This window comes from Phalangium opilio, unplaced genomic scaffold (assembly GCF_054372755.1).
Source record: "Phalangium opilio isolate 3A_F unplaced genomic scaffold, DU_Popi_V2 ptg000024l_1, whole genome shotgun sequence".
In the NCBI taxonomy this organism is placed as follows: Eukaryota; Metazoa; Arthropoda; class Arachnida; order Opiliones; family Phalangiidae; genus Phalangium; species Phalangium opilio.
The window spans coordinates 4133182-4160375 of record NW_028324155.1 but is presented as its reverse complement, the minus strand read 5'-3'; the positions used below and the strand labels follow the sequence as shown (position 1 = coordinate 4160375).

Here is a 27194-nt window from a genome sequence, read left to right as displayed (position 1 = left end):
GAAAGTCTCTACCATTACGAAGTATAGTTAATTCGTGTCATACTTATGGAACATTTGTTATAAGCTTATGATAGATTATATTAATTAACTCAATTTAGATTTTATGAAAGCGAAAAACATTCTATAATGAAATGTTCAGACTTTAAGATTTATAGGATTTCAATCAGATCAGTTTAGGAAATAGGAAAAGGTGAAACTTTTAATTCGTATAGTCAGTTTCATTCCGGTATAGCAATTTCCCTCGGGATTTAAGCCTATTTCGTCGAAACTTTGGACTGGGGATTAGGCCTTTAACGAAAATCGTTTCTTTCTTAATGAAAATAGCCAGATAAGGTTTTTTTTTTTGTTTTGTTTTTCCCCCCTTTGTTTTGTTGTGTAGGCTAGCAGCAGCACGACGGAGAGGGCTTAGCTAAGCGCTCTTGAACCTAATAATGCCGCAGCTGGGTTTTAGAAGAAGACAACTGCGCCCGCGAGTTACCTGGCACCGGTGTTTTACGGTCGAAACTATTGATTCGACCCATTTTTAGAGTCATTACCTATACACCAGCCTTATACCTATACTATACGAAGCGGTTCCCGTGCCATAGCAGTATATAAGACGAACGTTGCTATAAATATAACTCTTTAATTTCTTTACCTACCCTCGGTCTCTGCCTGCCTGCTTCGAGGCCTCAATGTAGGTCGCCCATTTACCTTAAGAGGAAAGAAGAGAGACCCGTATCTCGTTCGTCATTAGACTCCCTTGCAAAATTAAAAGCTCCAATTTATTTTAAAAGAAATTGCGAAAGAATTTTTTTATTCTACAGAATTATACAAAGTTTCGCATTACGAATCCTTTTTTCCGGAACTCGTTGTTTTGTGTTGAGTTTTGCCAATTTAATGTTGTTTATTGGTAATTCTAACCTAACTTAACCTTATTATCATTGAACTTTCCGCCTTTTATCTACGTAACCTTTAATAACTTTTTGCGGACCGATAAAAGTAAGATAACTCTTCATCACGACATTAAACGTAATTAATTCTAATTATATGCAAAATTTTAAATGGATTGCGCTATTAGTTACCCAAATTAAAAAAAAAATATTTGTTAACGATTTATATAGCCTTACCAAATTTTCTGCTCGGACCGAGTTCTCCTTTTCCCTTCTAGAGAAAACCATATTTCTTTTGATTTGAGATAATTTTCTCGTAAAGCTTTTATATATCGAGGCAATAAGGAAAAATGGATCGTTTACACAGGAGCTCTTTAATTAGCAAGAAAAAAAAAAAAAGAAATCTACTCGAGAGATCCCCAAATATTGATCCTAGGAGGAAAGTGCAGTACTATTGAAAGGTGATTACATTTATTTTAAACTTACATCCGTGGAAGACTGCGTTTAGTATGAACTGCTTCTATAAAAGTATGGAAGAGACGTTATAGTCGAGTAATAACCAATGTTTGTTCAGACATAACTCCTTAGAAAGAAAAAATAAATGGACGAGGCCATTTTCGGGCTACCTACTCGGAAGGATCTCTCTAATATAATAAACCACTAAAGCTCTATATCCATCCTTTATAGGCGTAAGTAACTATAGAGATAAAGTTGAAGTTCCTTTCTTCCCTCATTGATTCTCCGTGTTCTTCAGATAAACTCCATATTTTTCTCTACAGGAATTAATAACGTCAATTCGTACAATCGTACTGGACATAAGCAGGGAGAGAAAGGGAGATGCCGCGTGAATAGCGCGAGGTGTCTCTCTTTTGGGTGGGGAAGTAAATTTCCCAGCCAACGGGGGTAGTATCGCCCGGGCCACCGCGAGCGCTACTGCGCAAAATCCAAAGTTTTTATCTCATGTAGCGACTATTCGCGCATGCTCAATGATCCACCGAATGACCCAAGGTAGAGAGAGAGAACATAGTATTTCATACCCCCGTTTTCAACCCCTACCCGCTAGATACGAGTTCTGTTAGCATTAGGCGGCTTCTCCCTTTCCTCCCTGACATAAGTAATGTTCCATAAGTATGACGACACTACCTATACTTTGTAATACTAGCGAGTTGCTTACAGCTCGAGATAGTTCGAGAACGACAAGCCAGAATTGACTACACTCGTTTTTGCAGTCCATCTAGGTCCTATTTAGTCTGTACCAAGCCTTTGACAGCGAATTTACAAGAATCATGACGTTTCACCTACATGCAAATACATGACTGTATGCAAATACAGACAATAGAAAACTCTGACTTGAAATTTCATGGAAGTTTTGAATGAATTCACGCGAGGTTAAAGTATGGAATGACTGTTGGAGCTATTCCATTACTTCATATCGTTCTCCTATTCGTTTCGTTCCTACTTGAGCTTAGCTTCAATTGGAGCGTTTTTCCTTTGACGTAATCCCGTAACGTAACGTTCCAGTGCCCCAGATATTCTTGTTGACCTCAGGCCATTCTCTTCCCCCCCCCTCTTTCCACTCTTAACCCCTTCTCCACCGCGCATTGTTCGCGTTTTATACGTCCCTGGCTTTTGTAATGTAGATTTTGTTTGTTTAAGACTCTCCCGAAACTTTCTACCATATTGTTTCGTGATGACCAGGATGAATGGCTTCTAAAAATAAAGTAAAAAAAAGTTCGGGAACCCTATAGGCGTTTTTGTACGCGTGTTCCTCCTAACCCCTTTTTTCTTCTTTCCAATGAATTCAATGGAAATTTGTTCGCCTTTGACAAAGATAGAAGAAGCCTTTGTGATGGATTATTCTTGACAATTATATGTCCTAATACTCCGCGTACTCTATTCTACAAGATAATTGAACTTTAACCTCGACTAAAGGAAAGGGTATAGTATTTTTGGAGAATCTATTTGTCATCCATATGGACTCTTACAATTTTAGTGCACTATTTATGCCCAAAATTATTGCGTTAGCGTCCTCTGCTTTTCATTTAGGAATTAATAATTTTAAGACTGAATTTTTAATATTGCCAAGATATTTTAAAATTTGAAGGCTTCTCTTGAAGCTGATGAATATTTTTCATTAGAGATTCCTCCGCGGATATTTTAAATCTGGAAAACAAAAGTCGTTTATGACGGTATAAATTATGGGGTGTATATTTTTAAGGTCTATAATACTTAAATATTATTTTGGCTCCTTAATTATTATCGACGATGCAAATGGTTTTAACAGTAAAAGGGGTCGGCAGAAATGGGGGGAGGGGAGGGGGTCGGCAGTAATTTAACGAGCTTTCCTCGTGGTAATTAAGTTAGCAGTTACTAGCTCCGTTCCGTTTTCTCCCTTAGGTCTTTCATTTAGCCAACTCGCTCGCTCTCTCGCTCCCTTCAGTTTTATTTTTCGACACTCCAAAACCGTTGGTTTATAGTTTACTGTAGCTCTTACAGTCTAAAGAGAGACGACTATAGAAGGAGCTATTTTACGCTGCAATCGATCGTAGAGAACGTTAAATTTTAATACAATTCCCGACCCAAAATCGAGAAAATTGTCGCCCCGTTTTCCCCGCCGCCGCCTATGGATTTATGTTATTTTTCCATTCCTTCCTTACTTCGTTCGTTCGTTCTCTTTGCAGCAGCCTGTTAATGCGACGAACGATTTTTATGTACACTGTACGAGCGTATATAGGTACTTTGCGCCAATCCCAATCGAACATTTCCCTCTTATGCATACATATTTTTAATTTAACGATTTATCCACGCAGGTTAAGACAAATTGCTAACTCTTCGATTAATAAGTTTTCAACCCTATGAATAACTTGGCTATGTTTAATATTAAAGAAGTGGCGGCTAAGAAATTGAGTCTTTTCTTATGCGGAATGTTTGTAATTTGAGTCTAATAATTCTAATCAAAATTATCTGCCGGTAAAGTACACAATTAATTTTAACAAAGGCATATTGTTCAATTTCTTTACCACGACGTGCGACTTCAAAATTGCTCTCGTTAATTTCTTTACCCAATTAGAAGAGATTTGTTGGTCGTAAATTAATGGTTTCCGCTTTGGCCATTTCGCCAAATTTATCCCTCTACACTTGTTTAGTTCTTAATACAAAACGCGCGTGCGGGGTTAGAATGTCTAAGATTTGCTTTTGTCCAGTACGGTCGCTTTTTCCCTTTCTCAGCAGCTCGATTTCGAGAGAGAGAACCGAAGAGAGAGAGAAGGGAAGCTCGTTCCGGAATTATTTGAGATGGAAAACGACTTTTAACAAGATTAAAGCTCCATCTGCATAATTGCTAAGTCACCTTCCCCCCCCCCCCAATTTCCTTTTTTCACCAGCATAATTTCTAAGGAGTCTAGCTCGAATGTTAATCTCGAATTAAGTTAAAGCATTATTATTATGTATATTATAATATGTCTTTTCTAATAAGGACCCTCTTTCTCTCTCTCTTTTTGGAGCTCAAAATTTAAACAACAATTTGTCGAGATTAAAACCGATTACATCTTTTTATCTAGAGAACTCATTTAGGCCTTCATATTGATGAAAATTCAAGGGAATAACCGTAACAAACTACCTTACAATAATATTCCATTTGAATTTAGCGAAATTTTACTCTGATTTATCCTTTTATGATCGAACTAAATATAACGACGCGGAGAGTTCATACGTCATTTATATTGAACCTAAACTAATATTGAATTTAAGTAAAGTTGTCATATACGCGTTAGTTAAAACATCGGAAACTCCTCCCCTTTTGAATTTATGTAATTAAATCGGGAGTCACGTACGTTTATCCGGGCATTAAATTATCTAGGCATAGATCTCCAAAGAGAGAGGGACAGACTATATAGGCGTTTCCCATACGTATGCTATAAATGTAATTATCTTTGGTTTCCATTACGTTAACTTTCAAAGTCGGGTGTTCTTTATCGAGGATATTTTTTTGGTTTTGGTTCGGTTTTGGTTTGGTTCTACTTCTTCTATGGGTCCCAAACGTTTTGCACAGTGGACCTTTAGGCTTTCTCTATTGAGGGATGTACCGTGGTAGACTGATGGTAGGTTAGGTTTTTATTCGATAGTGGCGCGCGCAACTTTTGGCGCTCTTAACCCCAAGAAACCCTAAGGGAACTATGTATAAAAAGGGGGTATGCTGCTTGGGATGGAGTGTTTTTTTCTTCTCTTCTTCTTTATTCTTTTTCTCGCTTCCTTTCCAGGACTATCTTAAGTAAATTGCCCACCGTGTTTGAGCTAGGAGTCTAGGACTCCGAGTCGGAAATCGATTCGCCATGCAACTTAGAAGACTTACTCTTTTTCTCAGTCTTTCTCTTCAGGAGAGAAATTTCCTCCCAAAACTTACTCGAACGGAATCATATGATTAGGGATAAAGGGTCTCTGTCTCTCTCTTACTTATTTTGTTACAGACTCTGGTAGTATACGGTACAGAAATCACACCACCATCCATTCTTATCGTTAAGCCTCGGTTTACTGTTCCACGCATTGTGAAATAAGTTAGCTAAAGCTTTTAGAAAGTCAACCGTGCTGCTCGCATATGCATCCAACACTTTAGGCTGTTTTCCCCATGTTCGTTGAAGCAGTTTTCCGCATGGCTTTGGCAACTAAGATTATTAAGATACCGACTTAATTGTATACCATTTTGCTAAGCACATTTAGGCCTAGGCGATAACTAAGCCTATTTTGTGTTTTCATGAAGTAAACTAAGTAAGACAAATGCTTATTTACTTCTTTAGGCCAAGGCTAAACGGCGTTTTAGTTGTTGTAAGTCTAGAATCTAAATTTCCTTTCGTAATTACTCTCCAAAAACTGAATAATATGCTAAGCCTAGGCCTACTTTTACAAATTTTGAATTTTATTTCCAGACACATTTCTTTAAGCGTAATATTCACGCCACCGCTTTTCCTTATTTTATTTTTTCTTTTAAACACGCGAGGCAGACCCTAGATTGAGCTCTCGCATTCTCGATATCAATTTCCATCCAAAAAAATGATCAGTCTTTGGGGAGCCATCTTCCCCTAAGGGGGAACGACGCTGGAAAAAAGGAGTTGGCAAAAAATAAAACGGGGTCGAATATTTTTCCTAGCTGGCATGCATGAGTCTTACTTTTTTATTATTAGATCGTTTATTCCAATTAACGATCAGCTGGGGAAAAATTCCATACTATTACTTCTTATATCTTCTTCACTCGGTCTCGCGTTTTAGCCGCCGCATGCAGAGCTACGTTTTTTTTAAAAAGCGGCAAACCTTATAAAAAAGGCGCATTTTTTCTTCAGGAACGCCAAGAATATGGAAATTTTGTATTGATTTTAATTCTAAGAGGACCAAAAAAAAAGTTTTATTTTTTTCTTTTTCTTATGTTAGCATTACTTAATACTTTGAAGTACGGCGGGTTTTGCAAAAACTTCTTTCAGTTGAGCTAGCTAGCTCGCTCGTTCGCTCTCTCAATCTTGTCGCGCGAGTTTTTCGCCTTCCTTCCTAAAAATTACAATTTGAATAAAACCCGCTTGGACTTCCAGCCTTTATAGTTCACGTCCAGTTGCAGGAAGTGTTTATAAGTACTTTCTTTTCTTCTTTCCAACGCCCTGGAATTTTTTTATTTAGTTTTTATGATTCTTAGTCTAGATAGATGCCACGAAAGTTCGTAAATTGAAGTATAGTAAATTTGTTGATGTTGTTTCAATGATTGTACAAGGAAACTTTACGCCCCCCCACCTATTTTGAAAAGTATCTATTGTAACTTAAATATTCAAGACATTAAAATTCTAACTGCGAGGACTTCAATTGATGTACTTTTCTTAGTTCTCGTCTTTAGCACTGACGACGGTAAAGTAAAAGAGAGTGGAATATTTCTTATTCTTCCGAGCTAGGAGTCTTGAAAATAAATTTACTTTTGGAAAAATTGGGAAGGACAGGACAGGCGCGAGAAGATTAAATTTTAAATGCGATTTCTTTTATTCGGACTCGATTCTTTTTTTTTTTTTTTTTCATCCTTCGCCTTCCTTATTTTACTCGTATCTTCTTATAAGTTAGAGAGGCAGAAGAATATTTTTTCTTTTTCATTTTAAAGGTTTGATTTAATTTCAATGACGCCCTGCCTTCTTTCTTATATAATTCTTATTTCATCTCCTTTTTTATTTTTTTAAAGTAACGTGACGTTGTTACTTTAATGCACATTTCTGCTTGAAATATTTGTTTTATATAACATTGGATCATCACTTACCACCTGGGAAATATTTTATTGTAGATACGTGTGTATGCAATTTTGAATTGTAATGTCGAATACCTTATGAGCGGGGAAGATTGCCTTACCTTCTTGGGTTATGTCCCTAGCTCGGCTAGCCTCCCTCCACATGTAGTGAACTGGTGTGAACTGAACTCCGTTTTGCGTTGCCTCTTGTCTTGATAATGTACCGTAGAATTTTAAAACCCAATTATAATTTAGGTTAAGCTCTATACGCTACTTTCATAATTACCCTTAAACCATGGACATATTTTTTATCCTTGGGAGAATTTCGGTTTAGCAAGTTGATAAATGCGTCGGACCCTTCTCCGTAACTTGCTGCGAAACTTTTCTGGATAAAAATGGTGAAAGAAAAACAAAATAGAAAATTGAGTTCTTCGTCTATTAATCTAAAGTTTCTAGCCTCGGTGGCGACAACGAGGCCTAAAAAAAGAAACAACAAAGAAAAAAACCCATATAACTTCTGAAAAAAAGAATAGAAATTTACAATCTCTTTTTTTCCGAGCCATTTTGTTCCCTATCAAAGTATCAAGCGACGTACATCCATGTTTTCGGGGCAAAAATCTACAGAGCCTCGTAAGAAGATACAGTTTAAAAAAGAAGAAGTTGAAAAGTGGTTGGCCTACTCGCCGAGGCTTGCACCCACCCTATGGTTGGCTTTTAGGGAATGTGTCGAATGGAAGCTAGCGGGAGTCGTTAAGAGCCGTTATTTTCTCTGCCTACGTATACTTCTTCTTTTCTTCTTCTTTTGTGTCGTGTGTAAAGGCTTGAAATTTTCTCGCCGCTGCCTCGAGAGTACCTTCCTCGTTCCCGAATCTTCCTTCGCATCCGGAGAAGAAGATCCCGAGCATCCCTAGCCCCTTCTTCCACCACCTCCTCATCTCCTTTCCTCTTTCCTCTTTCTCTCGTGCATGCGGCGCTTACTTCGCCGTTGGAGTCTTTAATGACCCTCTATGACGTCAGTCTTGGCTTAGTCTCAAAGCCCATAGGCGTTCCCTCTAAAATTCGGGCGGATCCCATCTATATACTCTCTGTTTTCTATACTCTTTTTTTTTCTATACTCATCATATATCGTTATGGTTTGCCAGTTTAGGGCTATTTTAACTCGATTTTTTTTTGGAATTTCTCAACGCAAAAAGGGTCATTGAAAAAGGGGGCATCGTCTTGCATGCGAAGCCTAACGGATTTAGTTTTGGCAAATTCAAGAAGAAGAAATTAGTTTAACATCTTTCACGTTAATTCGTTTGACTTAGTTTTAATTGAGTTTCAATCTTTGACTAGTAAATGGCACGAATTTCGATGCTTAACTAGTAAATGGCTTGCGGTATTAATGCTGCTGGACTTGGTGGCGCCGAGCTCGAGGTAGCATGCGGCTCGAATTACCTCTTTTTCTTTGTTATATTGAACTTCTATCGTTCGCCCAACTGGTCCAAGTACAAGCTGTAGATCTTCCCCGTATTACCTCTCTCTTTCTCTCTCTCTCCTTCCTATTTCCTTGCTCGAGATCGAGAGAAGCCCTTCTTCAGGCAGGGAAGACCCCCGTTTTTCTTCCTTAGAAACATATCGATTTTCGTGTAGTGTTTTTGCGGCAACTTTTGTTTCTCTCTCTCTCTCTCTCTCTCTCTCTCTCTCTCTCTCTCTCTCTCTCTCTCTCTCTCTCTCGCAGTCGCATCTGGCTCCACCGGCGTGCCACTATCCTTGCCTTTAACATTGAAGTCGATCGTTTTTTTATTGTTTAATGGTCTCCTATAAAAATAGGAAGACGACTTGACTAAGCTTGAATTCCCACTTTTTTTAAAAACGAGTCTTTATTGAAATCGGTGTACCGAGAAAGGAAAATAATTTTTGCGAATCGTTACGGTTCTTTTTCTTTAATTTTAATTTATGGTGCCTCGTTGATACTTTGTGATGTCAATATCCCTTTATTGACGTCATCAAAGCCCAAGCCTGGTGAGCTTACTAACACAAACGCAGACTATTCTCAAAAGTATTCCGCGTTTATTTTTTCCTGGCTGTACTATGAACCAAACCAATAAAAATATTCAACTGGCTTTTTTCTAAGTATTTGTTGAAAATACCTTCACTTTATCGATGAGTCCATTTGACCTCTCCCTTATTCATCAAATCAAACACTTCTTTAAACAAAATAATAAAAAATAAATCTCGAATTTCGGAATTTCGTATGTCCCTAAAGTTTTCCTTGGGTTATGTCTCGTCCCATACTGATTTTGATAAGGGGGGGGGGGCGAATAGGCGTTCAATAGGAATTGCAAAGTTTATTCATGGGTCGCTGCGTACCCATGCTCCTGTAGCTAGAAAGAAAAGGACTTATCGCGGGGGTTGAAAATATATTTTGTTTTTGCTCAAGAGCTATCTATATATATATGGAGAAAATAAAAACATTGCTTATACCATATCATGATTGAAAAAAGGGCTTGTCTTCTTCATCTGAGAATCCATCATTTCCAAAACTGTCTCCCCTAGCTTTTTTCCCTTTTTTCATTTTTTCTTACTTTTTTTTTTAAGTTTCTGTTGAATGTTGGTTGGGTAATATGATCGATTATATCGATATATTTTTTACAAAAGAACTTTTTTTCTTTTTCTCTCTTTACAGAAACATGCGACCGGGTAGCTGAAGTCTGTACCTTTAGTTTCAAAGTAAGAAATTTTAATCGATTATTTTATGATATCGACAGAGTGCATGCAAGTGTTGCCAATCATTTGCGAGTGCAATGCATAAGACTGAATTGTTTGTAGTATTCTGTTCGATTCAGTAATTATCATACAGTTCCAAACTTGAGATTTATCCTCTAATGAGAAATTATTGGCAACACTGCAAACTATCTATAAAATTTGGGATACAAGTTCTAAAATATGAATGAACGTATAGAAAGGGAGTGGTTAACTTCTTTTATAATATTTTCTGTTCAATCATAACAATTACTATACAACTGTCTGATAGTGGTAATCTTTTAGTTTAATCAAGAACCCAAAAATAACGTGAGAACGTTCGAAGATCGAATTGGGTCTTGATATTAGGGGTTTTTTTTTGTTATTGTTGTTGTTGTGAATATTTCACAGTTTGTATCACTAACGACCCATTGCAAAAGGTCATGGAAATGCTTATAAAATAAATAATGATATACGTTCTTGGGTTTAATATGAGTTCCTGGTCTAACCTCTGAGAACTTCTCTTGAATATTTCATGGAAATATATTCTGCTTCAACACGATTTTATATTAAAAACTAAAATCTATAGCAGGTCGTTCTAGTTCAGGGCGGATTATTTGGAAACTTTTCCATTGGGAATACATTTGAAAAGATTTTATTTCTTTATTTCTTCCGGTGTATGAATTTTAAATAATTCTTGCTTGACCTTTTTAAGTATGACCGGATAAAGTTTTGTTTTCTCATAAGCCTTTCGATTTACAATATATAGTCTGGGTTTTATTATATATATACACTATAATCTGATCAATATAGATCTACATATATTCGATTAATGATTAGTTTCCAACGTATATTTTAAGTAAACCAGTTATTATGTTTTCCCGAATAATGATAGATAGTCGATTTAAAGAAACGAACGATAAATTTTTAGATTTTTGCGTGATTAGAAACGATTAGAATTGGAACGAGACGATTTTTTTCTTCTCCAATACGTTATGCCAGATGGACAATTTGTAAGAGAAAAGTTCAAACCCCTCCCTCTCTACTGCTGGGAAACATGGAGGATTTCTTCTCTCTTTTTTTCGTGTTAAAACGATATTTTTAAATCGTTCTTGCCGCTATATTACCCCTTGGAATGGTAACGAGAGAGGAAAAGCTTCTTTAACAATACGCACCCAGATAAGAACCTTCCCCCTCTTATAAATTTAGCCCCCCCCCCTCCTACGCGTTTTAAAGTGATCATGAAGCGAAAACATTTATGTATGTGCAGTTAGAAACAATCGTGTCGTTTTTGATTTCAATTGAATCTAGTAATTGCGTGGAAGACAAATTAATGTCGTCTTTATTATTCCTTACAACAATTGTTTGGGGGGTTGGAGTTTTACAAACCCTTTGAAAACTGTCTATGGTCCATATAAGCTAGGGTTTCCCAACTTTCTCCTAATGTTCTTAATTCTTCTTCTCTTTTTTTATTTAACCATCGGAGCTATTATCATTCGTTCCGCGCTCTGCAATTTGCTAAGATCCGAGAAAAGACTCCCATATATCCTCTCTATTCCCCCTGTACATGCACCGAGGGGCTAATCACTCTCGTATTCCCCCCACACCGATTACTGACTATATACGCTAGAGATCTATGTATTTATTAAAACGATAAATTAGTAAGGAAAAATTGTCTACATTGATTACGTTGAGTGATTATCCCCTCGAAGCGGAACGCTCTGTCCACGTTTTCCTTGTATCTAAAAATATCCCGAAATTTTATTGTAAAGACGTCCAAGGTGGTTGCTCCTTCTTTTATACGCCTACTAGGTTCTGTTTATTCAAAATTTAGGTTAAAGGTTTTTTACAATACACGCCTTTATATAAAATTGAAGGAAATGTTTTAAGTTTAGCCTCCTTATAGTAGAGATACACTATCAAAACAAAGTGCAGCTTCTTAAGCTTAAATGTTCACTCTTAAAAAAAAGGTGAACGAAGTAGGGATCGCCTATTTTATCGAGATTATATCGTAACTTACAATCGCTGGTTAAATATATTAAGTTCACGTGTATTTATTTTGTTACAACTATTCACTGAAATGTTAATTTTAGTTTGTAGTTTTTGTTGTTACGCCTGGTGGAGAGCTTTACCCTGAACACCGGTGTGCGGTGGTGTAAACATTTCTACAGGGGCCATAGAAAATACCATGGTAGTGAATCCCCTAAATGTTGGCTTTCCTTAAAACCATCTCCAGGGGATGGTCGTGTTTAACTAAGCGTTTTCGTAAATTAATTTGGTACAGGGATGATTCTTAATAAGCTTAATGCTAATTACAATAATATACGGGGGAGCGGTCAATCAAATCAATTGCCAGCTGATTACACCTGAACTAGGCCTAATTCAACGTTGTTACGGAAAGAGTTTTCAGTATTGGCACGGATGCAAAACCGACGTGGGCGTTTATCCTGTAAGGTCTCGGCCGATTATGCGATTAATTGGATTATCTTTTCGCTAAGGGCTATCAACTGAGAGAGAGAGAGAGAGAGAGAGAGAGAATCGCTCAACTCGGAGAATAAAAATAGCAAGGCGAAAAATTGAACCCTAGACGCCATCTACTCCGACAGCTCACATTATACCATCCTTTCCTCCACTCCCCTTCACTCTATATTTTTTTCTAACGATACAATTTTTGGCTCTTATCCAGAGCATGGGAAAAATTAATTTGTTAAAAGACCGTGTGCGGTCGAGGTAGGATAAGGTCTTTTTTTGGTGGGCTCGCAACCCTTTTTCCAGGTATATACTTTTAGCGCGGTCATGGAGCGGTTTGTACATCATTAGCGGTGTAATAAAGTGTAACCATTTTCGAGGCAGACGGGCCACGACTCTGCCCTTCGCCCCGCTCCCTCCCCTCCCTCATTGGATAACCTTGTATGTTGAAAATTTTCCAACTACCCAAATCGAGATTGTAGTACTGTAACTTATAACAAGCGTGTCAAGGAACCGAGTATGAAGTTTTCTCTCTCGGTGCAGATATGAATGAAGTAACGCGTGTGTAGGCTGTAGCTTGCATTGTTACAAAGGGATGATGAAATGGAATTTAAGAAAATTTTAAATATGTCTAAATTTTAAATTGTTCCGGTGATTTTTTATTTTATCCCAGCTCTGTTAAGAATAATTATCATCAAACTTGATCTTGAGCTAAGATTTCATTCAAAAACATTTCATAATTCCTTTAAAAATGGTATTCCGTCCAGTTCCTTGGTACTTTTAACTCCATTCTCTGGTTCACAGTGAACCATCTTATTTTTATTTTATTTTTTAAAGAAAAATGGGAGAAAAATCATCCGGAAGTCGTGTTAAAGTCGGTTGCGTGCTAAATTGTTAGGAAATGATACGAATTTTCTGACCAAAAAGAAATGCATCATGGTTTAATATTTTTATTTTAGGAATGCAATGAGGTTAAAGGTATCGTAACGAGAGTTAGCTTGACATCCTTATATTTGCTCTATACTCGAAATGAACGTGTTTTTAAAAAGAGGCTCTGAGATTTACGAACCGTGTAGACCAAAAAAACATTCAAGACAATGTTTTGGCCAAAAAATATAAACAATAAAACAATATAAATAGGCCGTAACAACATTAGGTTTTTTAACAAACAGAAAAACTTGCGCTTATGACTCAAGTTGGGTGCTTTTCCATTTTTTTCGTAAGTTGTACTTGTTTTGCTTGGATGCCTTAATTACCTCCTTAGAGACCTTTTAAGCCTAAAAAATAAAATATAGATGTATATATTTTTTGGAACTAGTGTACGAGTTGTAAATTTTTAATTCTAGCTGAGAGAGAGGGAAAGAGAGACAGAAGGATCAAGAGAGAAAGAGAAAGAGAAAGAGAGAGAGAGAGAGAGAGAGAGAGAGAGAGAGAGAGAGAGAGAGAGAGAGAGAGAGAGAGAATGTCTTACAGTCATTGTGTTATTTTTTAAATAAAATAACAGCTTCTTTATAAATGCGACGAAAGGCGAAATGGGTTCGGATTACTCAGATATAAATCTTTCATTTGTATTTGTTTAAAATTTAAACAGACTCAAAGACCCAGAAAAATTCAAAGGCAGTATAAATGAAGGCCTAATAAATATTTCCTCTACCCCTGGTTTCCTTGTGTTAAAGGCCGACTTCCACCGAAAAGGGTTCTTACGAACTGAAGACCGTGCATCGATTCTTAACAATAGAGCGACCGTGCCAATTTTCGAGTCCCCACTGGGGCAAAATTTGGAGGGGTTCTTACGAACTGAAAACCTTGCTATGCAGGTTCTTACGAACTGAAGATAAACAATAGAAAGTCTCTTAAATATTTTATTCCCGATTTTTACGACCCTCTGTAGGAAAATATCTATTGTTTATCTTCAGTTCGTAAGAACCCCCGTATCAAGGTTTTCAGTTCGTAAGAACCCCTCAAAATTTTGTCCAGCGGGGATTCGAAAATCGGCACGGTCGCTCCATTGTTACTCTCGATGCACGGTTTTCGGTTCGTAAGAACCCTTTTCGATGGAAGTCGGCCTTTAAAACTGATTCTAGTTTCAAAAACCATAAACAATTGATCTGAGGAAGGTATCACCTTTCCTTTGCACTTACATATTCAGCATCCGTGACCTTTTCCCACTTATTTTCTTTAAATGTCTTCCATCTATTCAAAAAATTTCTTCTCTTACTCTTAACCCGAGCCAATTACTACAAAATCTTTCCAAGAGAAAGTGAGTGGGGATCAAAAAAGAGGGAGCAAAAATTTCCTAGTTTAAAAGAAAAAAGAGAGAAAAGGCAAAGATGGGTGGAAAAATTATGCATGCCGGATTAAACTCGACCTAGAAACATCGGGAAAAGACGTCGATGCTCTTTTGCAAAGTGCCCTAGTAGTACGATTCTCGTGTGTTTTTACTAATTTTATTCCCATCTTCTTTGAATTTCTTACCTATCGATGGGATCTTATCGCTGCCGCCGTAACTGACGCGTAACGGAAATAGATCCCAGGATTTTTACTAGTTTTTTCTTTTTTTTCTTCTGACGTTGTAGTTTTTGCAAAAGAATAGCTAGAAATCTTTCCTCGAATAGCGAAGAGGAAACCAGGAAAGAGACAACAAAAAAAAAAAAAAGAAAATCAAGGAAACGTAATCCCTTAAGGCTCTAGTTGAGAATAAAGGTGGAGGGGAAGCGGCGTTGCTTTCCATCTATCTCTTTCTCTCTTTCCTTCTCTAGGTAGGTAGGAATCCGTTTCAGTTTGAAGATTCATCGAAATCCTAGGTTTGTTTAACGTGATTCCATTCCGAATGGGTTTTCAATGGAGGAATTGATTTTTTTCATGGAAGTCTTGATTTGGTACGAACTACGTGGTATTTTTTTCTACGTAATACCACAGGCTCCTAAAACCTGGTGTAAGAAAGTTGTAACTGCTTCCCGTAATGGTTAAGGTATTTCGTATGTTTTAAAGGCATATCTGCACTTAAGCCTTGGTCGCAAAAATAATACTTCTAGGATAACTATAGGGTTTTAGTAACGGGACATAAACATAAGTTATCTAATAATTGAAGAGTCACCATTTATAGTTAGTGACTCGATTGATTGGAGCTGGCGGCTTTTCACGACCTCTTTGGCATTGATTGGATACCCAATATTTGACATACCTGACTTCGTTATTGACCCCTTGGCTTTGGAGGTTACTCGTTACCTATTCATTCTTTTTAAAAACTAAATTACCTCTCTCTCTCTTTCGTACAAAGAAGAGGGGAAATTTTTTGGATAACTGGTTAAAGGGAGAAAACGGAAAAGGGCTTTAGGGGAAGATCAATTTACTTTGAAAGATTGGATAAATTTGTATCCGTGAACTCCAAGAGCGCCAGTTTTAAAAAGGTTTAGTCTAAAGCTTTTTTTTTATTTTTAGAACGGGATGGAGTAAAGTTTAGTACGAATTTAAATTATTGTTTCACAAAATGTCTGTTTTTAACTGTCTACGTTCATTAAGATATGTAGTTATTAATTTAAATTGTGTAATTTAAGCTTCCATGCAACAAACTTATATATATATCTCTTTCGAACAAGTTCTAGATAAAAAATAAGGAAATTGTTATTACAGAATATAATCCGTTCCGTATGTTGTAAACAAAGATTTACATAAGAGGAAACTTTTCAAAAACTCCAACGTTTTAGAGAGAAAAAGTTTGTTGTTCAATCCCTGCAGAAAGTGAAAAGAAACAAGACGGCCCAAGGGTTCGTAATAGTAGCCACATCGTACGAGTGAATAGCCCCTCTGTACCCTACCCTAATGAGTGGATAGCCCCTCTGTACCCTACCCTAATGAGTGGATAGCCCCTCTGTACCCTACCCTAATGAGTGAATAGCGCTATCTTTTACAATGCTTAAATGATTTACCGTACATAAAATCAGAGCGAGTTGCCCCTCGATGCCCTACCCTAAGCAATGATAAAATTATAACCCGTATAAAGAAAAAAAAGAAAATAAATATAAAAACCTAAAATAAAAAAATCAGAAGTGTCCGACCCCACAGATAAAAATTCAAAAGTATCCAACCCCACAGATAGAGAGGTACCCTCCCCCCATCCCCGACACTTTAGAGCTAAACTTAAGGATAAAAACTGGAATATTGTATCAAGTCTCTATGGTTCAGTGGTAGCGAGCCTTACTGCTGCAACAGGGACCCGGGTTCAATTCCCGGGTGCGACGTGCAAATTTTTTAATTAAAATAAAATCTCTAACAGAGCTCAGCTGGGTTGAGGTACTATCTAGTTTGTTTTAAGCTAAAATATAACGATAACGATAGCGAAAACTCCGGCCACTGTTACTACTACGGCTCGGGTCAAACTAAGAGCCTCATCGTATACTACGATGTGGCTAAAAAAGGAAAACATACTGGTTGGTTTGCTATAACTAGGAGAAGGGGAAAGTGCTTCGTATATTATAAATGAAAATGGAGGAATATATTCTAGTCCTTAGCAAATATCTCGTTAACGGACCCCCAAATGTTGGGTGTGTGTATATATACTGTAAAATGGAACTTGGGGAAGGAACCGCTCTATCTGGAGAAGACGAAAGATAAGCCTCGTGAGCTATATACTAGGGCAAAAAGCCCCCGGAACCCGAATCTCTCGTTGCGCCGCTGACGAAATATTTCTCATTTAAATATTGCTCCCATCTTTTCCTGTTACCTTGGTAACGGCAGCTTGGCAACTTGCCAAGGATGACTTCGTTTTCTAGCTTTTCTCTCCGCTCCCCAATCTCTCTCTTCTCTCTCTCTCTCTCTCTCTCTCTCTCTCTTCTCTCTCTCTTCCTCCTCTTTCGTTTTCCGATGCGAAAAACATCTAACTCCATGCAGATCTTTTTAAAAAATTACGTAATTACTGCCTGCGAAGACAGAAACCCCGGAAAACTTTAAAACACCTGGAAAAATGTAGAAGTAGGTTAGAATGTCAGCTAGAATTAAATATTTATCGATGCAATTGAATTAAAACCTGTGCAAAATTTATGAATTCTAGGCCTAGGTGCATATTCCTTTTCAGAACTTTTCAATTAAGTTTTACAGGATTTTTATTGTTTCGTGCGAAGTTGGATGGTAATTGATTTTTTTCTATTATTATTACTTAGGGGTGTCTGCGCGACAGCCATAGATGTTTTACGTTTAATGGTCTCTTCTGAACGGGGTTTTATATAGTGACTGGTTTTCTCCGAATGTTTCTAATAAACTTTAACTGTTCTTTGAGTTACTATTGCTGAAGGTGTACGAAAAACAGACATGACTTGAAAATACTCGGTTTATTATTTTGAAAGACATTTCTAGATGAAACCAAGCCAATTCCTTTGCAGAGTATACAGAGTGCGGTTTCCTATTTTATTTGAGTTACAACTCTTTCACATTCAGTTATTGCAATGGCTATCTGCCTTTCCTTTCACGGTCCGACCTTTCTAGCGAGTTTCCCGAACCGCGGTTGAAAGCTAAGACTCGGACGCACCTTATACATTCCCAAAAATTTACCTACCCTACCTATACCTACAGAAAAATTTGTGTTTTACGAAAAGCGAGAAGAAAATATCTGAGGTATTTGCTTGTCATCTCTGACATTCCAGCATTGTTTACGCCTTTCTTACCGCATTCATCTGACGTCACCCTCTCTCTCGCTGTCCTTTCCTCGGTTCGGCTCATTCTTAATTATTTTCTCTAACTCGATTAGTAAGTTTCGAAACGGAGCGTATAGGGTATATACCAAAATTATTTTAATTTTTGCAAATGAGGCCATCCATAATGAACCATGGCATATTTCACGCCGTTACTTGAAACCGTAATTAACGTAAAATGAGTGGCCACAACCTACGTTTAACGTGATTAAAATGTTACAGTTGTATAATTGTATTTAAAATTATTAAATGCAAAATGGCGTTTTAATCTGAGTGTACAGTAGTACGTAAGCCTTTGATTAATTTATGATTATGTTCTGTGTGGTCAAGTCTTTATAAAGTCGTTAGTAATACATTATTACGGAACATTATTTAACCTCCACTGAAGTTCACATCAGTTTAGAAGCCTGTCCAAGCTAAAGATAAAAAATCTTGCAAAAAAATTATAATAATTAAAAATAAACTTAGAAATATCAGGTTTCCTTACGTTGTGTGAACCCTGAGATAGAAGTCTTCCTTTAATAAAGGGGATAGAGGGGAAAGCGGAGAACCACTAATTAATTTTATCCCTTCATGTGAGTTAATTAATCAAAAATGTCTTGATTAGAATCAAGACCTAAAAAGTATCGATAAGACTGAGGTTATCACTTGTCTGAAGGATCAGATATTAGTTTTTCTTTTTAATTGAAACTTAAATGCATGCTTAAGAAAAAACAACGTTCCATTACCGTTTTCCGTTGAAATAAATTATTTTACTGGTAATCAATTTCAAAAATTTACTTATCTCGGCTTTTCGACCACAATTCCATTCCCCGAAAACATTTTATCATTACATTAATTACTTTTGGGAGAGTACGTGTATGGTTTTTGCGTTTTAAAAGGTTCCTAAAGACGTTACATCTCCATTCGTGACCAGCACGCTTGGCAGTGGAACATTTTAATTATTCTAAAACCAATGGCGCCAAATTCAATAGGGACAGTAACATTTTTACTCGCGGTTTTGCAAAATGATGTAATATCAAGTGTACTTTAGTGAACCGTCGTATTGTTCTTTCTCATAGTTCAGGGCATGATCAGTGTTACTGCCCAATTTCTCTCTCTAGTTTCTAACAATGGTTAGAGACTATTTGATAAGGCGCGGCACAACGTTATATTCTAAGTAGCACAAAAGGAAAATGAATCCATTTTTTTATATTTTGGTTTGAAATTAATAAACTCATGATAGTAGTTATAACGAACAGAAAGTCAAGGGAATGGCACCGGTAATGAGCAGCAAAAAGAGAGGAAATTTTGCTTCAAGGTAGCAGAGGGACATGGTAGTGAAAATAGTAATCTAGAATTTTGTTCGTTCAAACCTTAATATATCATGAAATATTCAAGTGAGGAGGCGGCACTACCTAGAAAGATTGATTTTGGCAGATAACAGCGAAAAAAATTATGTTCTACACACACTGGGACTATGGGAGAGTTTCTGGGCCACAGGTCGCACATGATGAAATTTCAACTCCAGTTTACATCTGTTCGTACTAGTAGCAGGTTAAGCTATTGTTTGCTCAGGTCCTGTTAGTCTCGAAAGGGTTATATAGTCCTCGTAACCAGTGGCGTCGCTAGGCCTTTTTTGGGGGGGGGGCTATAGCCCCCCCAAATTCCAAACTTAGCCCCCCCAAAAATAATCAGTAAACCCTACCAAAAAATTGCTGTTAGCAACCTAAAATTCTGTAGCAATATATAAAAAAATTTCAATATCAAACAGTAAAATTTTGAAGAAAAAAACAGATGGAAACAAGTAAAATGTTTCATGTTCTTTCGAAGGGAGTCCCAATAGTGTGGACTAAAAGCTAACCAAAACTAAAAATAAACCTAAGACGAGTGAAAATCCAGGCGCAGCAGTAAGACACGCTACCACTGTGGGGTCGGACATTTCTGATTTTTTGTTTAGGGTCTTTGAATTTTTTTCTTTTTATTCATGTGCTAATTAAATAGATAACGATGTGGCTACTATTAAGTCCCAGCCCTTGGGCCATCTTGTTTATATTAAGTTCTTATAATAACTTTAAAATAGTTTGCCCAGATTTAGCCCCCCCCCCCAAATTTCAAACCCTGGCGACGCTACTACTTGTAACTTTTAAAAGGTTGTTGTCATGGCTTAACAGACCGCTATTACAGTTTTTTATTGTTTTATAGTTTATTTTGACACGTTATCTCCCAAAAGTAATTAATGTAATGATAAAATGTTTTCGGGGAATGGAATTGTGGTCGAAAAGCCGAGATAAGTAAATTTTTGAAATTGATTACCAGTAAAATAATTTATTTCAACGGAAAACGGTAATGGAACGTTGTTTTTTCTTAAGCATGCATTTAAGTTTCAATTAAAAAGAAAAACTAATATCTGATCCTTCAGACAAGTGATAACCTCAGTCTTATCGATACTTTTTAGGTCTTGATTCTAATCAAGACATTTTTGATTAATATCTGTTCCTTCAGTCTTCATTTTAATTAAGAATGTTAAGAAACTGTTTAACATTTTCAAAATCTGCACTAAGCTGAAACAAATATATATAGGGGACCATAACTTTCGGTCAATCAGACATTTATTTATTATGATACTTCAAAAAAACGTAAATCAATAATAAAAGTTTGTATTCTTATTGTAATTAACATAATACAATTTTTTACAATCATTCATTGAAACGCGAGGCGCCCCCTAAAAATTCAAGAAACAGGACCAAATTGACAATTTTACAAAATTTTTAAAAATGCTGATTATGTCCGTTTATCATTTAGCTCAAAATTGTCATAAGCCCAATATGAAATTCGGATATCCTTAAAACTTCATAAAGACGATCCGAGATTTTCAATTTCACACTTTTTTTGTAGCATAAACTAACGTCTGTTTGATATGAAGCTTAAAACCTTAAACAAAATATAGTCAGGGCTACCCTAAAAGTTCACCAAGATGATCCAAGATTGTTAATACGCCTAAAAAGTGCCATCTTCAAAATATGTAGCCGGGGAAAAGAGAGCGTGATCGAGTGGGCTATGCTAGTGGTTGGAAGTCGCGGGGGTTGGGACAGTGATAACGAAGTTGAGATGGATTGGAAATAATGATGGGCGACCTGCGGCACCGTATCTCTCCCTATGTACCTCGCGCACGCCCTTACCCTTCGGTAGGCGATTGCTAAGTGCTGCCGCGGAGCGCCATTTTATTTGTATGAGAACTAGCTTCTATTTTGAAGATAGAGGGAGCGCCTTTTACAATTTAGTCCAGTACGACCCTACCTAACCGCTGAGGATGCTGAGAGGACTATGTTGCCGTAGGTGGGGGTACACAGGCAACGCTATAGGTGTGGGGGTTTCTACTCCATTCCTCTCTCCTTCAAGGTTGGGACTCCAGGCATAGCCAACTCCATCACGCACTCGACAACGCAAAACAACTCGCGCCAGCGTGGGAAATAAGGCGGTGACACAGGGCAAATGACCAGTTTAAAAATTCCCTGGTCCAGTTCAAAAATTAAATTGGAGGGGGGTCAGTGGTCCACGAGACTACAAAGAAAGTTCAAGGGTAATCAGACTCCACACATTAAAATTCTCATATTTTAATTATCCACTTCTTTAGTTTAGCAGACGACGTGCTCTGGTCAATGGTAACGGACCAGTTTATTTTTTCCAAGTCAGGAAAGTCACTGGCCTAATGTCCAGTTTAAAAAATGCTTATTTGGTCACGGACCAGAAAACTCACGTAAACGCGACGCGAATGACGAAAACTACGTATTTTCCGACTGCCGAGAGGCGAAATAGCCCGGCCTCCTTTTACGTCCCCCCTTGTATTTTGAAAGTGGGACTGGGACTATGGGGCGCGAATACTTATTCATCTAATACCTTCTCTCTAGTAAACTAGATATCGCTTCTTGGTAAAACTTTATATAACTAAAACCATGAGTTTATAACATATGTTCCAAAACAAGCTTCATACAACTTTTCGAAAACAAATTCAGAGCTGTGCTAATTAGCTGACAACTAATTGAATTAGAATTAGCAATTAGGGAAATATTTATGAACTAATTAATTAGCCAATTAGCAATTAGACATAGAAACTAATTCAATTCAATTAGAAATTAGGCGTTAATTTATCAAACTAATTAATTAGAATTACTAATTTCTAATTAATTACTTGTCTAATTAAGGTAAAAAAGAAACCATAAGTAAACATGAAAGTTTAAAAGTGCCCATGGATTTAGTACTTTGGTAATGCAAAGTTTAATGTTTTAATGCCATTGAAAAACGGGTACGGAAGCCATGAATTATTCTCGAAAAATGAGACAAGCCTCGAGCCTTCCGTCATGTTAAAATTTGTCTCATTTCTTCATTTTCTTGCCACAGTTCCTATAATGGACTCCTGAGTAGTAAATACATGCGCACTGCTATTAATTCGAGTAGGTAAAACAGTCGAAATTTCGACATGGGGCAGTTGCGAACTACGAAATTTCTCATGTTTGAGGAGCTGAAAAATTTAGAGTAGCGCTAAGGTTTCCTCATCGATATAATAAGGCTTTTTCATATTCAAATAGATGAATCAAGAGTTAATTCCTCGATTTTTTTACAACAAATTGGCGTAAAAGATTAATTGAAAATTCAATTGGCTAATTAGTTAATCCTAAATCTAATTAAATTTTAATTAGATAATTACCTTTCCGATTCATACTAATTAATTAGAATTACTTCTCAATTAGCAATAAGGTAATTAAAATTCAATTACCATTTTCAATTAGTAAATTTTGCTAATTAATTAGAAATTCAATTAGCTAACTAATTAATTAGCACAGCTCTGAACAAATTTCCCTGAGATTTCCAGGCTTTTCCCCATATACTTCCCTGAGTTTTCCATGTTTTTCCCGTATATGGAGTATTCCATGGAGCAAATGTTAACAAAGGAGGGAAGGGGAAAATAGGACTATTACATAATCAAAGGATATCCCTGTATCTCTAATAAAACCAGAGTTACGAGCTTCCAAAATTTAGTGTAATGTTAATCCTATGGAGGAGGCAAAGTACCTACAAGTACCCGGGGCAAGTACTTACAAGCACCCGGGGCAAGTACCAACAAGCACCCGGGTCAAATACCTACAAGCACCCGGGTCAAGTACCTACAAGCACGCGGATCAAGTACCTACAATCACCCGGAGCAAGTAGCTACAATCACCTGGAGCAAGTACCTACAAGCACCCGGGGCAAGTACCTACAAGCACCCGGGGTAAGCACCCAGGAGCACCCGGGGCAAGTACCTGCAAGCACCCGGGGCAAGTACCTGCAAGCACCCAGAGGCACCCGTGGAAAGTAACCACAAGTAACCACAAGCACCCACAAGTACCTAAAAGTACCTTCAAGCACCCACAAGTACCTACAAGTACCCAAAAGTACCTACAAGTACCCAAAAGTACCCACAAGTACCCACAAGTACCCACAAGTACCTACAAGTACCCACAAGTACGCACAAGTACCCACAAGTACCTACAAGTACCCACAAGTACCTACAAGTACCCACAAGTACCCACAAGTACCTACAAGTACCTACAAGTACCCACAAGTACCTACAAACACCCACAAGTACCTACAAACACCCACAAGTACCTACAAACACCCACAAGTACCCGGGGCAAGTACCCAAAAGTACCTTCAAGCACCCACAAGAACCCACAAGTACCCACAAGAACCCACAAGCACCCACAAGAACTCACAAGTACCTTCAAGCACCCACAAGTACCCACAAGTACCTACAAGCACCCATAAGCACCCACAAGTACCTACAAGTACCTACAAGCACCCACAAGTACCTACAAGTACCTACAAGCACCCACAAGTACCTACAAGTACCCACAAGCACGCACAAGTACCCACAAGCACGCACAAGCACGCACAAGCACGCACAAGTACCCACAAGAACCCAAAAGTACCTACAAGTACCCACAAGTACCTACAAGTACCCAAAAGTACCTACAAGTACCCAAAAGTACCCACAAGTACCCACAAGTACCTACAAGTACCCACAAGTAGGCACAAGTACCCACAAGTACCTACAAGTACCCACAAGTACCTACAAGTACCCACAAGTACCTACAAGTACCCACAAGTACCTACAAGTACCTACAAGTACCCACAAGTACCCACAAATACCAACAAGTACCCACAAGTACCCGCAAGTACCCACAAGTACGCACAAGTACCCACAAGTACCTACAGGCACCCACAAGTACCTACAAGCACCCACAAGTACCTACAAGCACCCACAAGTACCCAAAAGCACCCACAAGTACCCACAAGCGCCTACAAGTACCCACAAGTACCTACAAGTACTCACAAGTACCTACAAGTACCTACAAGTACCCACAAGTACCTACAAGTACTCACAAGTACCCACAAGTACCCACAAGTACCTACAAGTACCCACAAGTACCTACAAGTACCCACAAGTACCTACAAGTACCCACAAGTACCTACAAGTACCAACAAGTCCCTACAAGCACCCACAAGTACCCACAAGCACCCACAAGTACCCACAAGCACCCACAAGTACCCACAAGCACCCACAAGTACCCACAAGCACCCACAAGTACCCACAAGTACCTACAAGCACAAACAAGTACCCACAAGAACCCGGGCAAAGCACCTACAAGAGCTCAAACGCAATGTTTTTTACCTCTCCGAGTGACGTATGTCACGGAGAGGTTCTAAATTCGACGTGTCTGTCTGTCTGTCTGTCTGTCTGTCTGTCTGTCTGTCTGTCTGTCTGTCTGTCTGTCCGTTGTTATACCCACGTGACCGCGTTCGCAGTTTGCAGATCGGAGCAAACGTGTATTCAATTTCCAGACCGCATTTACAGTCCCGGAAATTGTATTCCACTTACAGGCTATAACTCCATTGTCTGTCTAACAACTGTTCATTTGTCCACCCCACATGGACACCAGTCTGAACTTTCTAGCTTCTAAACACCACCATCTTCTAGTCTTTCGCCCATTCCACATGGACACCAGTCTGTACACCTGGCTTCTAACACCACTATCTTCTGGTCTTTGTTTTTGTCCATCCCACATGGACACCAGTCTGTACACCTGGTTTCTAACACAACCATCTTCTGGTCTTTGTTTTTGTCCATCCCACATGGACACCAGTCTGTACACCTGGCTTCTAACACCACCAACATCCTTAAGGTTAAGACATACGCGGCGATCGGCTAGGGTTACGAGAAACGTCTAGCCTTCCAATGGAGGGGTCTTCCTCCAAGGTTCACGCAATTGCGATGTTCTTATCTACAGCCGCGATTCGAATCCCTTATATACTACCTATTTGAGTAAGTCGAAGCAACCGGCGTATGCTTCATTTCAAACGCCAATATTAGTCAAGTCTCTCTAGAATGTTTAATTGTTCTATATCAAAACGATGTAACGTTCAATAAGGCAAACAACTGACGAAGAAAATATTTAATATTAATTATATTTATTTTAATATTTAAGATAATCTTGTTTCTCATCTCAAAATTAATACGGAAAGAGTTAAAAAGCAGCTTATTTTTTTGTCTGTGTGTGTCCGTCCGTTGTTACACTAGTGCGTCGCGTTAGCAGTTAGCCTTGTGTTGATGTGTTAAGAAATCATACAGAACCTTAATATTCCCTTTTTACATAATATAAAGTGAATATGTGGAAGTATTTTTCGTAATTATGATGCATTTAGTAGTTTTGTAGCTTTAAAGCTCTGTTTCATTTTGATATTCCAAAGATTTTTTTTAATATTGTTATTTGAAATGGCTGTTTATATATTACTTAAGCTATACGACATCTGTATATAGAATAATCCTTGGTTTAGTGACTTCATGAAGAAACCTAAGACCTAGACTCCGGCGGGTAAAACAAGTATTATCCGCAATAGGCTTAGTGAAACAAAGTGTAAATTATTGAGGCCTGAAGTGAAGTAAACTTTTGGCTTTGATTTTCGTGTCTGAAATGAAGAGACATTAACGGTTCAGAGTGAGCCGAAAGTTAAATACACTCTTAAATAATCAGGTAAAGATTTTATAATAGAAGAAAAGATCATGGTGGCAATTAGATTAGTAAAAGGGCTAGTGGTAAACGAGTAGCTACAGACTTTTTATTCTCTTTACGGTGCGCTATGACTATTAGTGCGTCTGGGTATAATTTAGCTTTGGTGTTATTTAACGTTAACATTCGTGTTGGCAAACTAAGAATATTGTTGAGGTGAGACGAGACGATTGTGTTTACACTGAAAACCAGTTGTGAATGTAGCTACCAGAATATAGGGTAAACAGCTGAAGCGTAGACTTCATTTCCTGTTCTTTTCCCCATTGACTGATTTCCATGTGTCCAAGATTTATCCTTATTGGATGTAAAATGTCGTCTACTTTACTGTTTGCTATGTTTGGAATACTACTTCAATATTTCGTAAATTTTTACTTCAAAAAAGTGAAATAACTCCATATCTGGGTAAATAAGTTTGTAGTAGTAGACCTCTTGACTCGGAGAGGTAATATTTTGGTTTTCCCAACTTGTCTTGCTTAATATCCCTCTAAAGGCGTGAATCACGACAAAAACGCCGTAAGTCCAATATAAAAAATTAGGGCTAAAATGCGTGTCTCTAACAGTGGTAAAACGCCGTAATTCCAATACCCAAAACAACGTAAGTCATAGTATGTGTTAATAATGATAAAAATCGATACTTAAACTTAATTGATCTTAATGAAACTAAGAAAAGGCACATCTATGGACTGTTATCTTTCATTTAAGATGGATCCCAAACGTAACGAATGATTAGTTTTCTTTATACACGATCCCAATTAAGGTCATTTTTCAAAAAAATCCCATGTTATGTCTATGGAAGAATATTGTATCTTTCACCAAATGTCTGATTAATTTTATGGATTCTAAAACCACCCTTAACAACTTTTTTCTTTATAGAACTAACTATTAGTTGGATCTCTTTGAAATTTTAACCACATATTTAGGGCCCAAATTTTAGTTCACTGGCAAAATTTCAAAGCAGCAAACACAATACGAAAAAAGTTATGGCCAATCAGAGAACCCTCCTTTAGCATTAGAGGCAGTATCAAGTCTTATCTAAGAGAGCGACCGCTCTCCTAGAATTAATAAACCTTTATTAAATAGAATTTAATGGTGGTTTTAATTAATG

General features: G+C 37.6%; 1 protein-coding gene across 2 annotated transcripts in view; it reads left to right on the top strand.

The window, feature by feature from the left end:
- pHCl-1 (pH-sensitive chloride channel 1) overlaps positions 1-27194 on the top strand; it is a 65696-nt gene that overhangs the window by 27268 nt on the left and 11234 nt on the right. For both annotated transcript variants that reach the window (XM_089867967.1, XM_089867966.1), the window contains exon 2: positions 9788-9831. The gene's annotated coding sequence lies outside the window, so the exon portion shown is untranslated. The remainder of the gene's footprint in view (positions 1-9787; positions 9832-27194) is intronic.